Raw genomic sequence first — 16,390 nt, forward strand, 5'->3', positions numbered from 1 at the left:
TCAAATAAATAATAATATATATTTATACTCTATATGTAAATGTATGTTACCTGTATATAAAACAAAAAGAGTTGGGGATATAACATCAAATATAAACCAATGAATAATAAATAAATAAAAAACCAACATGAGAAAATCTCACATGTCACTGTCCTCTCCCCAAAGCCTCCCCAATAGTAAAAGTTGTAGAATCAAACAACACAGAAAAACATAACTTTTCTCACAATTCAGACACCAGGAGGCGAGAGCCAATCTCAGGAGGACGAAGGCAGCCGAATGAATAACCGAGCCGAAGTGAGGTGAGTTGAACGCTGTTCGACTATTCACTTCAGGCTTGTACAGCTGATTTCAGCCAAAGTGCAGAAGAACTTCGACTCAGCCGATCCAACATCTGGATCGGCTGAGCATAAGCTCCGGCAGCTCACTCGCTGCGTTTGCCCCTATTCTCATAGGGGCCGAATGGCAGTGAGTGAATAGCCAAATGCCGCCGAAACAGGGCTGAAAGACACCAGCACAAACCTCATTGTTCTGAAGTAGACATTATTCTCAGATCAGCTCAGTCCATGGCAGGTGTACCTATCAACTACTAATTCAATGTGGAGTGAACTAATTTGCTCAATAAACTGGTAAAGAGATCCATTGGACCAGATCCAGGACCTTGTTGGGTCACTGCGTGCATGGACCATTAGGGCATTTGCTAGATAAACAGAGATGGCTTGGCTAATGGCCTTATAGATATCAGCTCAATGTACAGGCTCCGGGTGATTTTGTGCCAGATACGCATTCATGGCAGGTACATCATCCCGGCTTGGACAATTAAGACAACTGAAGACCATGAAGCCAGAAGAAGACAAAGTGCTGGCAACAAGGGGCAGTATGGACACTGAACTGCTTGAAGAGGGTGCTTTACCATCTAAGTATGCCATAATTTGTGAGGGGCAGATGAGTGTTTTAAAAAAAGTAGGCAGTGGGTTGGGTAGACAGCAGACAGACAAGCCAACAGACCCAAAGCTAAGCTGAGGTTAATCTAGGGAAAAGATAAGAATAATCAGAGAGCAAAATTAAAATGACAAGCCACATAGACCGTATTGTAGGGAATTTTATCTTTCAGCCAGCAGAGGGCCCAGCCACGCCTCTAGAAATATCATTTTTTTCCAAAAGGAGTGGAATAAAATAAATAATGAAATAAAAAGCAGGCTGGTTAGCCAGTGGACCAAACATCTCCAACAGGAAGTAAGTGGAAACCACTAGCTCCATTACCCAACTGGTTAGAGGGGATCTACCCCGGACCTCCTAACAGTCCCAGTTTCCAGGGCATACCCTACTATACTATATCCTGCACAAGGCCCTCTGCCCATCACTACTGTCGGTGGACCCTTCTACTTAAGCTTTGCATAGTTCACTGTAAGTCACTGACCTGTCACAAGCATGCAGATAAATCATTCATAAATCACCTTCACTTGCTCTATGTTTGTTCCCTGTCAATGGCTCAGATCAACGCACATGAGAAATGCACCATCAACGCACCATGAGAAATGCCATGCAACCAGGGGCGTCAAAAGGCCGGGTGACACCCTGCATGCGCAGTCATCATATTGACACCTGCCGGCGGCCATCTTAGTGATGGAGTTTGGCAGAGAGAGGAGGAGACGTTTACCTGGCGGGATGTGGTATGCCGCCGGGTCCCCTCCTCTCTCCTGACACTGTCAGGTCATTTTGGTGTCACCCCTCCAATGGTGGCACCCGGGTGCGTGTCGCACCCCCCTTGTGATACCACTGCATGCAACCATTGGTGGAGTAAGTGTAGACGTGAGTGGCAACAAAGAGACTTCCAGAGATCAGGTGCAGGTGAAAACAGTATTTAATTGGGAAAAAATGTCAAACTTTTAGAATACACATTGCTTTATCAAACTAAATGCGTATACATGAGTAAATGTGACATTCACAAAACATTCAAGGTTTGTGAATCTTCCTGGTGCATGTGTTTTAAATTACAAAGATGAATTCACATGCAGTGAATGTTTGGTGAACTTGACATTTACTGCTTTGAAAGTGTACTTATCCTTGTTTTCCCCTTCCCCTGACCTAACCTAACCCACCCTCCCCTTCAACTGATGTATACTTACCTGAATCTGACAGCCACAGTAGGCTTGAATCCAGGGGCACAAGTCTCCGCTGTCCTGACCGCAACTGGGCAACATTCCCCTATATACTTCTATGGTAGGGGACAATCAAGATGGTCCAATAGAACTCTATAGGGTTATAATACACAGCTGTGGACATGACATTGAAGATCTGCACTTATCCTTTGACACAGAGACAAGGCTGATATTTTTGTACAGTATTCTCCCTTCCTCATCTCACTGTGAATACTGCTGGCACAGTAGTACACTGCACCGTCTTGCTCAGAGACGTTAGAAATGTGTAAGGTGTTTTTCTGAGCACTAATTAGCTGGATTTTCATCCTCCCTTTAAATTCATCTTCCATAAAGACGTCCACATTGCTGGCTGTGTATCCGATCCGTCGTAGCGCTTCCCCCTTCCTCAGATAATACCAGTATTTATCTTGAAACGCTGTGTCATCATGCTGGCAATGAAATGATACATTGTTCCCCAGATGTGCCAAATTGAATTTTGGCTTCTGCATCACCTCTGCAGCTCGACCTACCGCTAGGGAAAGAGAAAATTATCAGGATTAAGTGACCTCTAATGCTTTGCAAGTGTCGGCAAAAACAATTGACACCCAATAGCCATTGGACCATATCTGACCATAATGCAACTGATGCTGACAGTGAACACTGGGGATGAGCAATGAATTTGGGCAAACTTTGATTTGTGACAAAATTCACCATTTTCAATTTGCTACAAAGTGCATAAAAAAATTCTATTTTTATGTCATGTTTTTGATTTCATCATGAGTGATGTGTGATGATCAAACTTTTTTTTCTATTGTTTATGTAATGTTTTTTGATCTCATCATGTAATTTGTGATTGTGATCATGCATGATGTGATCAAAAAAAATAAAAAAGAATGTTGAATTTTGAATTTTAAAATAAATATATGTCTTTTTTTCTATATTTTTTCAATTTTTTATGTATTTTTGTTATTATTTTAGGTTTATTACATTGCAGGGATAATGGCATGAAAAATAGCGATTTTAAATTGAAAGGAACAAGAAAGAAAATTTTTATTCTTATGTTTTTTTGTTTTTTATTGTTATATTTTCCAAAAAAAAATTAGTTGCTCTTTTTGTGTCGTTTTAGGACGTATTTGTAAAATAGTGAGGTTCACCAAACATTCATGGGTGGCTATTAATTCTCTGTAATTTAAAGACACATGCATAAGGAGGATTCACATGCAGTGCATGTTTGTCACATTTATTGTTTTATAAATGTGCCCCTGTGTGTGAAAAACACAACAACCAAAAGTTAACAGAAATGCTCAGAACACAAAAGAAAAATCTCTGTAAACATTTAAAGCCCGTTATTTTCCTGTATTATAAAACCATATGCATAAGGAGGATTCACATGCAGTGAATGTTTGTCACATTTATTGTTTTATAAATGTGCCTCTATGTGTGAAAAACACAGCCAAAAATAAACAGAAAATGCTCAGAACACAAAAAAATCTCTGTAACCATTAAACACTCATGACAGTCCTAAATCACCTCAATTTCCATTTTTACATTGACTCCAATTTCTCTGAATTGTTGCAAATTTTCCAAAATATTGAAAATTCAAATTTTGATAAAATTACCGATTTCACTACAGAGCAAGCAGCAGTAAATAAGTGAATGCAAAAAGTCAAACTGACGTACAGGCTCAACTCACAAAGCTAACACATCATAGATAAGTACACTTAATTTAATTTTTTTCTTCAGAGACAGTCATTTTCAGCCAATGAGATTTGAAAATTTCTGTCACGTGGCTAACTTAGAGAGCTGAATCCTCATGTTAAAGCTTTGTGAATTGAGCATAATGCACCTATTTTAGCTATAAACTAAATTCTCATTTAATAGTTAAATATATTATTATATTAAATAACAGAAATGTAACATGTTTCACATTTATGTATCTTTCAATATTTCAGGCCTCCTGTCCTCACAGCTGCTTGTGGTATTACTTTTTGAGGATGAGTTTTGGTATCCTAGTTATGTACAAGGCCACAGTATCATTTGCTCGCTGTGTGTGCTGCTGGCACAGTAGTATATTGCACTATCCCGAGCTGAGACATTGTAGATGGTCAGGAGACTTTTCTCCACTGACACTGCTTTAATGGTCAGTCTTCCATCAGTAAACTCATTCTCCATGGTGGCTGCATTTGTGACAGACGTGTGTCCTATAAGAATCAGTGGCTTCCCCCTTGCATGGCGGTACCAAAACTTCATAAGATACTGGGAGTCGTTGTGTTCACAGGTCACAGTAACATTGTGTCCAGGACTTGGCAAGTGTAATTTAGGATATTGGAAGACATCAGAAGCCAGGCAAACTGATAAAAAAGGCAAAAAGGTAATCTATGGAAAGTTGTAAGTCATCAATATAACTTTACATTCTTGTAATATATTACAATGTAACATTTATCCAATCAAACTCTTTCAACAAGCATCCAGGAACACTGCAGTTCACATCTTATTTGATAACCTTTTCTAAACATTTCCAGAGCTATTTGTCTGCTGAATTGGTACAACAAACCCCTAACCTGTAAAATTTGCAGATGTTATTGAATAAAACCCCACCGATGCATCCTGAAGAATGTATGAATGAAGAGTGAATGAAGAATGAATAAAGAACTTAGCCTTGGAGGGCCTCCAAACAATGAATATTGTAAATATTTGAATGCACTAATATGCACATTGATCAATGCGATTTGTTTTCTTTTACATCAAGAGCTAATACCCTTTTACTATTTTATTCCACTTACAGTGTAGAAAATACAGAGTGATCAGTATCTGAAGAATGGGTCCCATCCTCGAGGTTGGAAGTAGAGTGATACAACACAAGTCAGAATGTTGCTGACACCTGCATTGAAACTGACATCAAAATATACAGTAACCACAAGGGTCTCACATGTATCTGTACAATTCTCAGAACTAGGGATATACTGTGAGTTACAAATATATTCTTCCTACCACCCCCTCCTCTTCACCCTCCCCAAGGGAAGGAGTGGAGTAGGCAAAAGAAAGAGCAGATAAGAGGGAGAGAGAAAGGACAGAAGGGAGAGCAGTAAGCAGAAAGAAAGAGAGAGAGAGGGGGAATAAGAGGAAAAGGATGACAGAGATAATGAGAGGAGGTAGACGTGAAAAAAGAGAGGTAAGGAAAGCAGGGAGGGAACTGGGAGAGTGAAGAGAGAGCTAGAAGGGTTAACAAGAACGAGAGACATAGAAAGAGAGAGAGAGAGAGGGGGGGGGGGTTTATTAACTAAAGCAGTAGAGCATGTTTATTCTGCAAAAGAATGTAGCTTATAGTGAATGTGGAAAAGCTGTGCCAACTTCAATTATCCAATCACGTGCCAGCAAATTCTTTTTTTTTTCATTTTCCTTGCGCCTAATTGGTCACTCTTGCAGAGTGAACGTGTTCTACTCCTTTAGTAACTCGGCTTCTTGAAGTGAGAGAGGTGAGAGAATCAGAGAAGGAGAGAAAAAAAAGGATAAAGAGGATGGGAATTTGTACTTAGCTTAGTGAATGTGTGGAAGCTGTGCTGACTTCAATCATCCACCTGAGTTGTTTATTGTTTTTTTATTTATCTTGCAGGTAATTAGGAATTCTGTGTATAGTGACTTTTCACCATGTTCACTAAGCCAAGTGAATATTCCCTTGCAAAGTGAACATGCTTTACCCATTTAGTAAATCAGCTCCTGGGAGGAGAAGATGAGAAGTAGAGAGAGAAGGAGAGAAGACGAGAAGAAAAAAAGAGGACAGGACCGAGAAAGCAGACGGGAAGGGGTTAAAGCAATAAGGAAGTAGGAAGAGAATGAGAGAGACAAATAAAGGAGGAAGAAAGGGGAAAAGAGAGGGGGGGGGGGAGTGGAAAGGATTATAAACGATCAAGCTTTTAAAAATCTACTCCAGCTAACATTTGGTCATTGGTGGACTCAGGTAGGTTCGATCACTGACTGGCCCAATGCTCTCAAGAATGTATCAATGGTATTAACACTATGTAATCTCTTGCAGCATTGTGTTTCCTGCCACCTGTCACTGTCCTAGTTCTTCACATCCTCTCTATCTTCCTTCCTCACTGTGTACTGCTGCCACAGTAATACACGGCACTGTCTTGGGGTGAGACGTTACTGATGGTCAGGATGCTTTTCTCAATCCTCTCCGGGTGGATGCTTATCCTTTTATCATCAAATCCTTTCTCCATTGTCGCCTCTGCAGTGTTGACTGTGTAGCCAATAAGAACAAGCTCTTTCCCCTTCACCTGCCGATACCAAAGTTTGTTGGAGTAGGCAGAGTTGTCGTGTCCACAGGTCATCGATACATTTTCCATAGAGCGAGCCACATGGAAATCAGGAGCCTGGGTGACATCAGCAGCCAAAGACACTGCCGGGAGAAAGTCAACATTGTGTATACTATCAGTGTAAGTTTTTATATACAGGTGAAACTCGAATAATTAGAATATCGTGCAAAAGTAATTGCAGTAAGTGCTGCAAAAGGGGCCCAAACCAAGTACTGAGTACATATGCATGCTTGTACTTTTCAGAGGTCCGATATTGTTCTATGTACAATCCTTGTTTTATTGATTGCATGTAATAATCTACTTTTTTGAGGTTGTGGATTTGGGGTTCTTGGGGTTTTCATGAGCTGTAAGCCATAATCATCCCAATGATGACAAATCACGGCTTGAACTATCTTGCTTTGCATGTAATGAGTCTCTCTCATATATTAGTTTCACCTTTTAAGTTGCATTAGTGAAATAAATGAACTTTGCACGATATTCTAATTATTCGAGTTTCACCTGTATGAGATTCCAGGCTCACTACACAAGTCATTGAAGAGTGATGGTCTTGAGAGAAGCCTGACCACAAATGTCCCATGTTATTGGAGATGACCACAGTCAAATGCCAGAAATGACCACATTTTATGAGTCCTCCACCACCGAACAAACACAATCACACAATACCACATTGATACAGAATCATCATCAGGCAGTCTCAAGAAAAATAAACTCAGCAATTGCATTTTTTTTTTCATTGATTAAAATGTATCTAAAGTCAATATATGGCTGTCCTGGTTCCCATTGCAAAGGATCGCCTTCTCTGACTCTCCTAAAGATCGTTGTCATTAGGACAGACAGTGATAGGAAATTCAACACATTACAAATGTCACCAAAACAGAAGGTGAGCTGAAATCTTCCAATGGGAACACAAGTCCAGTGACAATTGTCTAAGAGATTTTATGTCACTTTGGGGATATTTCCTCTCATTTCCTGTTCCAGCACAGCAAATGTGTCTCCAAAGCAACACTAAAACCCTAAAACAAAAAGGTTTGGCTGTAGATAGACATTCATGGCATTTTTTATGAGGGCCCATTTGCACATTGTTTTTAAAGCTGAACTCCAGGACAAGCTAATATTGACTTCATACAAAGTCCATGTGTGTTCTTCCTTGAATCCTGGGGAGCTTTGTGTATATCATCCAGATCTGTGCAGTAATCCAGAGCGAGACTTGGAGCTTCCTGTAATAAAGACCAGTCACTGCTGCTCTCTCTACTTTTGCAGTGACTGGTCTGGTCTCCACCCCCTGCTGTATTTTTCTTCAGGCAGCCTGGAGTGGGTGGGGTCTACTAAAATGTTACTGTAAAAGTAATTTTCAGTTTTTGTGACCAGAGGTCATTAATACCTAAATGCCCTGCCAAATTTATCAGCATCAGCAAGCATCAGGTAACTTGATAATAATCCAGAAAAGCATCAAATACCCTCTAAATGGAGATCCCGGGACAGAAAACCATGTACACAAAATGCTTAAAAATGTTTAGTATTTATTATCATAATTAATAATGAAACCAAAAATAACAGACACAACTTTATCCCCCATAAAGCAAAACAACAATATATGATCCTGATATCCGCATTAATTTGACACAATATCATGCTAATAAAAGGTATCTATTGCACATATCTGTCCCGGTGTTTTATAAATAAATGAGGGTATTTGTTGCTTTGCTCTGATATATTTTGAAGGAGTTATACCCAGGTAAAACAGAGAAAAATAAAATAGGGGAATTATATATATATACATTAGGGATGCACAGATACTTTTTGAGTACCAGTGCAAATACTTGGCATTTGCATGAGAACTACCAGGGTTGCAGCGGTTGCAGCTGGGACCTGGCTCTGGCACTCCACCATTGCCCTGAAATCATTAGTCTGTATTGTTTTAGAAAAACTGTCACATGACAATAAACAAAAATGTATCAGTACTCGTACTTGTAAAACAAATAATGCTTTCATTTGGGACACCGTTTCAATAAAAATCCTGCCCTGTTTTTAATAATGCAATTGTAACAAAAAATTACAGTTTTAAATGGATACCCACTGCCACCTACTGGCTGCAGAGTATCTGCAGTGCCTCCTGAAATCTGGTACTGAAAGGAAGAAATTGGTTTGGATAAGCTATGAAACATCTTCAGCATTACAGAACAAATCCAGATGAATGTGACTGACTACTACTAGCCATGTCATGGGGTGGATAAATAAGAACTTTCACAGACATGAAAGCTGGAGACCTTTTTTTGTCAATGAAGCCCCGGCCCACATTGGGGTCACCTGATCATGAACCGCACTCATTGGTCATCAGTGTGGACCTGAGTTGTCAGTGACAGACAGATTTTAGAGCTAGCAGCTGCAGCAAATTGTCAAATAGTGGAGGATTATAATATACCCAGCATGGCACCTCATAGAGATTTCCATGATAAGGGTCGTAATAAAACCTGGTGATCCTGCCATTAAGGTCTTAGTTCAGGTACTTCCTGTTACACAATGACATATGGTGATAAATTGTTACACGCACCCCTGGTTGAGAATACAAGCTGCCTTGTTGACACACATTAGGCAAGCTTGGTCCACTGTTGTCACTATCAGGAAGCCAGTCCAGAAAAATAATGGAATGCTGACACTAAAGCAAGTGCATGTAGACAGGAAGTAGATGAAAGGAGAAGGAGATAAGCAGGGCTGAAATACAACACGGGATGAAAAAAAATGGGTGAAAAGTTATTATTTCATCATCAAACTGACTATTAGGTAAAGGCTTCATTTGTAGATACCTCCCCCTAGTGGTGTACTAGGTAACTATGCAGAGCAAGGGCCAGATCTGACACATATAGTTTCAGTGTGTCCTCCAATTACAACCAGCTTGTCCTGTACAATGACAACCAGCTTGTATAGTACAAAGCTGCATAAGGTTCTATTCATACTTAGGTGTGCATTAAAAGTAGATGTAAACCATAACTCAATGACATTTAGCTTACTAAAGCATGGTGTATCACAAACAGTTGTCATTTTGTTTTTTTATATGTAATCCTTTATAATTTTAGCATGTCCTGTGATCACAAAGCAAATATAAATGATAAATATATTTAAAAATAAAATATAAATATAAAGAAATAAAAATTAAAACAAACAGATTCAGTTCCATTGATGAATGTCCCAGCAGGTGAGTTTTGTACAATGCAGATGGTGAACCTGCTTCAATAAATTCGACTTTAATGTTTCCTGTGCATGATGTATAGGCAATCATTTATCAGGGAGGAGTCTTTTGGTTCTGAACACTCTCCAGCTAACCTTCTCTCGCTGTGGATACTGCTAGCACAGTAATAGACTGCATTGTCTTCTACGGTGACATTCCTGATGGTCAGAATACTCTTCTCAGTTTTCTCGGGAAAAATGTTAAATCTTTCACCTTCGAATCCTTTCTCCATATCAGGTTTTTCCTGGTTATTTGTGAGCCCCATCAACACAAGCTCTTTCCCCATCTTCTGTCTGTACCAAAGCTTTGTATATTTGCTGGTGTCCTCATGCTCACACGTCAGCGATATAATGTCCAGAGAGCGAGCCACGAACAACTTTGGTGTTTGGATAACATCGGCAGCCAGAGAGACTGCTGGGATAAAGAGAACACTTTGTATGTCGTCGATATATCTGAGTTTTTACGCAGGTGTGTATTAACAAAATAAATGAGTGACGCAGATGTGATGACCATATTATTTTCATAAACTGTTGGCCATTTTCGAGAATAGTTTGCATTATTTTACACCAAGGTTGGAGGCATTCATACATTATACCCAACTAGGGCTGATATCTAGGGCCAGTCTATGGTTTTGAAAATTTGGCACCTAGAAATGGCCATCCCTGGAAATGTGTCTTATACCAAAAAACAGACTAGTTATGCCATATAACCACACTTTGCTGAGCACACTGGAATCAGTTCTTATCCTCCCTTGAAGTGTGTGTAAAGGCAAAATGTGTTTTCTTACTTTTGGATAGAGTGTAAGAGGGTTAAACCAACTATTCTCAACCAGCATTCTTCCAGAGGTTGATTGGGATTCCTCGAGCTGTGGCTGCTTGATCCCTCATATGATGGTGCTTCCATAGTCCCAAGTCCAATGTCACTTGGCAGAGCCAGCAATGATCTTTTTACCTGTCTGTAAGGGTGGCATCCTGACCAGCATGGTGAGGGGGCATTCTGATCACCACTGTAAAGGGGGACATTCTAATCACCACTGTAAGGGGACATTCTTTCCACTGACCACCATTGTAGTTAGCATTCTTCCCATTGACCACCAAATACTCAATTTTATAAGGGGTTCCCTGAGACCTAAAAAATATGTCAAGGGTTCCTCTTAGGTACGAAAGTTGGGAAAGGCTGGGTTAGATCCTCTGTCCATTTTATGTGTCCCCACATGGGGAGATTTACACTCTCTATTTCACTAGGTGACCTTCGTCACCAAAACAAGAAAGTGATGTGAAATACCAAATTTTAGAGTTGCATAAATGCAAAAAGGTTAAGGGCAACCTTCCAATGGGGACACAATGCACTTAAGGCACATGCATTGAATGTGTGTTATCTCATGCTTTATGTGCACTGTAGTCCAATAAAATTCACATGCACTGCAGTGCATTGTGTTAGGGCATTTGGGTGCTATTCAACATGCGGACTGCAGTACACACCTTGCAGTACACACCATGCAGTGCATTTGCAATAATGTACAGTAAGAAGAATATTTTACATTGTGTTAATAAAACGCACTGGTGTAAATGGGCCCTTAATAAAAAAAATGCCTTTAGATTTACTTTAACATCTGATACATAACACAACCAAGGTCAGACTTCATCTTTTCTCCACACTGAGTTCCAAACAGAGCTCATTCTTGAAACAGAACAAAAAACGAATGCAGAATGTGTCAGCTGATAAATAGGGATTGGTGCGTGCCTGGTGTCTGCAAGATCTAACACATTTTTTACAAAATTGAATTGGAGTTTATTGGAATTGAATTTAAAATTGGAATTATTGCTAGATAAGCCAAAATGTGTTTCCAGGTATGACTCCCATAAAAGCTGAGCTATCATTGTTTTTTTCTATGTTGGTATTCTTAATCCAGTTTGGAAATTTTTCTAAAAAATATTTTGCTACATTTTATTAATTTATTTAAAGAATAACCTCTTGTATTTATGATTATTATTATTAATAATAATAATAATAATAATAAAATACATTTAATAATAACAATTAACCTCATACAACACCATATAATACTACAAGTTTAACCAAGAATATTACACATCTTCAAGCAATTGCTACATTATAACACTTTGATATTAATTTTTAAAAGAAAAATGTTTTTTTATTGTAAAATAATAATGATAACGATAATAATCCTAACAACAATTAACCTCACACACCTCCATACAATACTACTCCAAGAATGCTACACATGTAACTAAGATTCACACAGTATCTTATCCCATACAATACAAAGCTTTAAATAAAAGTTTTTACTTACAAGGCAAACAGCAGAGTGGAAGGAGGAAATGTAGAATTCGGATCATTTTCATGATTCAAACTTTGCACTCTGAAGCTGAATCTGAGTTGAAGCTTAACAGGAAATGACACTAAACAACACACTGAATAGGATTCATATAATATCACCCCGCATTGCAGCTCCACCTACAAATCATAGAAATAAGGATGTAGCAAAAAGTTAACAGGTAAATATTAGTTTTATATTTCATCATTTTTAAGGTCTCTGATTCAGCAAATGTCGGTCAGCTGTACAGAAAGTGTCAATGAAAGACACAGTAACGTGGGACCACGCAGTGCCAAAGCAACATACCTGTGATCAAGACTGTGAGTTTTACTCAGTAGTGTCTCTAAAATTACAATTTTTTATATGTGGCTGCAAACTTCTGGCAAACAATGAGCTTTGCTGCCATTAAAGTGTAAGCAGGTGTAAACACAATCACAAAAGGACATATAAGGCTTTTATTTAGGACACAGTTCTAATAAAAATCCTGCCCTGTTTGTTTTTTCATTATTATAGGCTCACAAATGTTATTGCTATTTTTTTTAATTATTCTATTTTTGAATAGAGGCCGTCCCCGGATTACGAACAAGATAGGGACTGTAGGTTTGTTCTTAAGTTGAATTTGTATGTAAGTTGGAACAGGTAATTATTATTATTTTTTTGGATAGCATAGGGAAGGGTTAACCCCCTGTAAAGTTTGTTTTGCTGTGTGTGCCCCTGTTCAGCAGATTTCACCTCACTTTCTGTCCCTGTGACAATTGGATTTGGAACATTTTTGGGTTGTTGTGGAAACAAGGATTGTTGATGAAGCTTCAGTGGAGACACCTTTTTCCCATGATAACTCTTATAGAAGTGAATTCTTCTTCCTAGGGTAGATTTCCTCTCACTTCCCGTTGTCCCAAGGACAGAAAGTGAGATTAAATCTTTCTAATGAGGATACAGACAGCAGTAAAAACCTCACAGTGACCCGGAAGAAGAGGCGGGCACCCCTCGTCTGCATGTCTAACAAGAGCTAACTTCCTGTAATGTACGTACAGTACTACAAACCAGACCCAAAAAGCTGGGCACTACTCGTCAGCACGGGTGCAGTAGCATTACATCTACCCCTGCTGTACAGTAATAGCCTCCGTTTGTAAGTCGGATGTATGTAACTCGGGGACTGCCTCTACTCTAATTGTAATAAACAATTACAGTATTAAACAGATGACCACAGCCACCAGCAAGCTGCAGTGCCATCTAGAAGCAACGAAATGTTCCCAACATTACAGATCAAATCCAGTGGAATGTGACTTACTACTACTAGCTACACCATGACCTGGATATATGAGAACCTTCACAGATATGAAAGCTGGAGGCCTTTTTGTCAATGAAGCCCCCAGCTTACATAGGGATCACACGATCATGAACCACACTGATTGGTCCCAGTCATCAGTAGAGACCTGAGTTGTCAATGATAGTAAGAATTTAGAGTTAGCAGCTGCAGAAAGTTTTGACTAGTAGGTCTCAAATGGAGGATTGTTGTATCCCTAGCAGGGTACCTCATGCTGGGTAATGATTGTGGGTGGTAAGGGGTTATAAGAAAACCTGTTGATCCTGCCATGAAGGTCTTTGTTCAGGTATTTCCACTGGCTCGGTTCATATAAGGAAGTCAGTTGAAAGAAATATGTGCACTTGATGAGGTCGTTCTGGACGTAACACATGGTAGGCAGAGCTTGTGACACAGAGAGGTGGGTGGAGCTGCTGGAGGAAGAATGGAGCTGGTTCAGCTTATCTGGTGGTGTTCCTTCCCATATCACAACAGTTTTCTGTGGTTCAGTTGGACATTTATGGTTCTATATGAGTCTTGTTTCAAATAAATATTTTATGTTTTTTACTGTACACTATGGCCTGTATTTGTTTTATTTGTGAATGTGGTAATGTCATGTATTGCTGGGATGCGTGTCCTCTATAGCTGGTGCCATCCTGCATTGCTTAACCACTTCCGGGCCGGCCGTAGTAAAAAAACGGCCGGCCCGGAGCTCTCTAGATCTGAGCGGGCGTCTTTAGACGTCCGCTCAGACACGCCCCCTCGCGGGAAACGGTCGAAATTTAAAAACAGGCAGCGGTGCCTGTTACCATACAACTGATCCGCTGGCTATAGAGCCGGCGGATCGCGTGTATGGGGTGCCGATCGGTCCCCCCCCCCAGCACTTGGATGAATGTTCATAACTAAGAAATGGGAGGGGGGCGAAAAATGTAGTTCTGCCCCGGGCGACTGTAGCTCTGGTTATGCCACTGTACCTGCCCCCTGGCTTCCTGATTGGCTGCGAAGCCAGCTCCATGCTCCCTGGTGAGGAAGGAGCATGGAGCCGGCTTCCCTGTCAAAAAGAAGCCAGGTGGCTTGTAATGACTTGTCATCCCAGATTCCTGATACCGGAAGTTTGGGAATCAGGATAGACATCAGGAGCATTTGGCCAAGTATGAGTACTCACCTAAATACTCAGTGCCGGCACTGATACCTATACTAGTATCGGTATCGGTGCATCCTTCATTTATGGTTATTTATATTTGGACTGATTTTTGTATTGAGATATATATGAACTTGTATACACTGGGGTTGTGGTTGGAATTCCCCTTTTTTTTTACGCACATATTGTTTTATAGACAGTCACGTTGGTTGTATATATATATATATATTGTTTGTGTTTAGTGGTTTGTTCACATTCAATATTATATTCTGTCATCATTTAGGATGGGGCAGCTCATACACACTTGCATTTGAAATAAATATATGAAACACTGAAGCAAGTGCATGTAGACAGGAAGTAGCTGAAAGAGGCCAAGGGTGATCAACAGGACTGAAATACAACAAAAGGATGAAAAAATGAGTGAAAAGTAATTTTATCATCAAACTGACTATTAGGTAAGGGCGTCATTTGTAGATACCACCCCCTAGTGGTTATAAGTTCACTTGCAGAAGATGTAAATATCTGAACAAACATAAAGCATGACTCTGCACTTTCTTGTTCTAAAAATAGTTTGTCTATAATTGTTATACATCAAATTTGGATGTTTGCCAGTGTTAGACATTTTTAGGTCAATTGGCAAACTATGCCTGATAGACCTCGAGCGATTTCAACCACCCAAGCATTCAATATTCTCTAAGTTATATCTAACTGTGATTGCTCTAAAGGTTCACATTGGGAAATTGCATATAATGTATATTCTCCCACCATGAGTGAAGCTCAGCTGCTAGCTAAGATTCAGAAAAACAGAAATCTGGGGGAAAAAAACATTGGCCAATGTTCAGTTTCTTTGGAAATTGAATTTAAATATGAATCATCAACTTTGTACTACAAGGACCTCCCTAACCTGGTACATATTAAATGTAATTTTAGGTTTGCGCCCATATTACATATTTTTGGTAAATTGAAAAGAGATTGCACAACTGATTGTATAGTGTGTGTATATACACTGAGTGGCCAGATTATTATGACCACCCCATCAGTACTTCGTTGGGCCGCCTCGTGACCCCACGAAATGTTGAAAGGTGATGCGAGGAATCTGACACGGCACTGTTGCCCTTCTGTTGTCTTGTACCAGTCTTGCCACTCTCCGTTCTGCCCTAACATTGACTAGTCGCTGACGGCCACAATTTGCACGTTCAGACCCAGATTTTCGGCAGACAGTCCGGTCTTTAAACACTTTAACAATGAGCCCCACTTGAACATTTAACGAATTCTGCTGTTTTGCTGATACTCGCTCCATGGAAAATTTCCTTTGCTAAAGCACCATGTATCATAACCAGATGAAATTTGTACCCATTATTAATAATATTATTATTTGTATTATTATTTTTACCCCAGGTCATGTTATCACAAAGCAAAAAAGAATAAAATAAAAGTATAAAAAAAGATTAACATAAATGATCAATGTCCCAACAGCTGTCTTTTGTACAATGCAGATGTTGCACCTGCTCTAATAAATTTCCACTTTAAGGTTTCCTGTGTCATGTATATGCAATCATTTTGTATTCTGAACACTCTCCAGCTAATCTTCTCTCGCTGTGGATACTGCTAGCACAGTAATAGACTGCATTGTCTTCTACAGTAACATTCCTGATTGTCAGAATACTCTTCTCAGTTTTCTCAGGAAAAATGATAAATCTTGGATCTTCGAATTCTTTCTCCATTTGAGGTTTATCCTGGTAACTTGTTAATCCCATGAGCGCAAACTCTTTCCCCATCTTCTGTCTGTACCAAAGCTTTGTATATTTGCTGGTGTCCTCATGCTCACACGTCAGCGATATAATGTCCAGAGAGCGAGCCACGAACAACTTTGGTGTTTGGATAACATCGGCAGCCAGAGAGACTGCTGGGATAAAGAGAACACT

The sequence above is a fragment of the Nanorana parkeri genome, unplaced genomic scaffold (genome assembly GCF_000935625.1).
Source record: "Nanorana parkeri isolate BGI_ZX_2015 unplaced genomic scaffold, ASM93562v1 scaffold130, whole genome shotgun sequence".
NCBI classification, from domain to species: domain Eukaryota; kingdom Metazoa; phylum Chordata; class Amphibia; order Anura; family Dicroglossidae; genus Nanorana; species Nanorana parkeri.